At 41.5% G+C, this 2630-nt stretch overlaps 1 pseudogene; it reads right to left on the reverse strand.

Moving 5' to 3' along the window:
* Positions 1 to 1155: 1155 nt before the first annotated feature.
* Positions 1156 to 2231, reverse strand: LOC127026727 (olfactory receptor 6B1-like; annotated as a pseudogene).
* Between the last annotated feature and the right edge of the window lie 399 nt (positions 2232 to 2630).

Genomic DNA, 2630 nt, shown 5'->3' on the forward strand with positions numbered 1-2630 from the left:
GTGGCAGACTGCAACTAAACACCTCCTTAACGTTCTCTTTTCCAGACTTAAAAAATTATTTCCATCTGTCTCTTTTTATGCCGTGTGGTCCAACCCCTCTGTCATTCTTGGTAACCCTCTGCTAGATTCTGTCCATGTTGTCTTTCTTGTAGTGGGAGGCCCCAAACTGGACATAGTACTGCAGAAGTAGTCTCACAAGTATGTGCAGTCTCAGGTGACAAAGAGAGGGGAAGGATCATTTCCTTTGGCCTGCTGGCTAGATTACTGCTCATACAGCCCAGGAGGCAGTTGGTCTTCATCACTGCAGGGGCACACTGCTGACTCATGTTAATTTGTCTGCCAGGACCTCCAGGTCCTTTTCTGTAGAGCTGTTGCCTCGTTAGTGAGTGCCCAATTTATACTGAAGTATTGAATAATTCTTTCCCAGGTGCAGGATTTTGCATCTGTCTCTGTTGAATTGCTTAAAGTTCTTGTCCCTCTCCTTCTGCATGTTACTTTAGAAAGGGCTGGGTCTCCCATAGGTCCAGTGTCAAATTTGCCAACTCTGTGTGGATACCATATGGAATCAGAAATGCCGTTAGATGCCTTTATTTAGACAATCGATTCTTCTCTTAGTGCTTATATCTCCTCATAGAAGGAGGAGAGGAAAATTATACTTGAAAATCAGGAGGCTCATTTAGCATTTAAAATGGAAATTAATCTGTATAAATTAACCCTGTTCCCCAAAAGTAAAAGTTTGTTCTGTAAATCTCAGCTACTTCCCAGAGTTCTATTTGAAGTTAATGAAGAGAAGGAAATTCTTAGTGTTGGTTCATATTCTCCTATGACAGCTATCTAAAATGACTGTTATTATCTGAATTACTGAAGTTCCCATCCTAATCCCTGTGAAGAAAGTTGACATAACTACTTATTTGGTGCCTCAAGTTCTTTGAATCCCAGTTTCATGTTAAGTTGGATCAAGGTCAGAATGTAATTGTGTTCTTTGATGCAGACCAAAAATATACATTAAGAGAAGGTGACGATATTTACTGTCTTCTCTACTGGTCAGGAATGATGTGGGATGTGTTCAGTAGAAACACCTTCTTTCACATTCACACAGTGCTAGCATTCATTGATTTTAGCTTAACAGGCAGATTGACTCAGGAAAAGCAATGCTTAACCACTGATGTCTAAACAAAAAAGTCTTATTAGACATTCATAGGATTCAGACAAATTCAGCTGGAAGATTATCTTCCAAGTATTATACTGGTGATCAGACCCAGAAACTCTGGAGACAGTACCGATGCCACACAAGACCTTCCATAAAGTGTCTTTTACTTCCTGGTTCCTCAGGGAGTAAATGAATGGATTTAGGATTGGAGTGACTATAGTATAAATTATGAAAACCAGTTTGTTGAGATCCAAGGGTCGGGCATACATGAAAAGGGTGCCTGAGAAGAAGATGATGACCACAGTCAAGTGAGAAACACAGGTGGAGAAGGTTTTTTTCCTGTTCTGGGCCATGGGAATGCACAAAATGGTACTGATTATGTACATGTAAGAAATTATGATGACAGACAGGGGGATCAACAGAATAAGCAAGGCAAAGACAAAGTCCACCATCTCTGCAACTACCTGCTCAGTGCAAGAGAGGTTGAGCAAAGTGCTGATGTCACAGTAGAAGTGGTTGATGACATTAGGACCACAGAAAGAGAGCTGGGAAATGAAGACGACATTTAGCATGGATGTCAGAAAGCCAACCAGCTAAAAGCCCGTGGCCAGCTGCATACAAACTCTGTGGTTCATGATGACTGGGTAGCACAGGAGGTTGCAGATGGCCAAATAGCGGTCATAGGCCATGACAGCCAGGAGGACACCAGGGCAATGAAGAAGTAGAGCTGGGCCATACAACCTGTGAAGGAGATGCTCTTATTCTTCACCAGAAAGTTGACCAGCAATTTGGGAACGACTGAGATGTACCAGGCCTCTAGGAAAGATAGATGGACTAAGAAAAAGTACATGGGCTTGTGGAGTTGGTGATTTCTTCTGATTAAAGTGATGATGACTATGTTTTCAAGGATAGTCAACAAATACTCAAGGAGGAAAATTACAAACAATAGAGCCTGCAGCTCTGTGATGGTTGGGAATCCCAAGAGGATGAACTCATGGATGTGGGTGTCATTTTCCTGTATAATGATGACCTTGAAGACCTGGAACGTGTAAGGAGGAAAAAGTAAGGAAATAAGGAACATATTGTATCATCTCCTCCAAACATCCTCTCCATACTGGACTTGCAAATACCCAATTTAAGTAGACGTTCCACACCACTTATTTAATTGCCATTCTTTATTATTGAACCACTCCTGAAAATTTTTGAGTCCTACAGCATTATAGGATTGGTGATTCAGATCTTGGCTTCAAGGAAATGTTTAGGCTTCACTGATTTCCTCACAGGCCTTCTTACCCCTATCTTCACTTAAAAGACAGGGAAGAGGAAACATTATCAAATGCACTTTTCATCTCAGTTCCGAGATACCCCCCAGATGGCCACTAATGCCAAAAGATATCTAGATAAAAGCACAGTCTTGCTAAATGGCTGAACTCATGCAAGGCAAATCTGGCTTGAGCTGTTTTTCTCTCTCCCTTTCTCT

Source organism: Gymnogyps californianus, chromosome 28 (assembly GCF_018139145.2).
Source record: "Gymnogyps californianus isolate 813 chromosome 28, ASM1813914v2, whole genome shotgun sequence".
Lineage (NCBI taxonomy): Eukaryota > Metazoa > Chordata > Aves > Accipitriformes > Cathartidae > Gymnogyps > Gymnogyps californianus.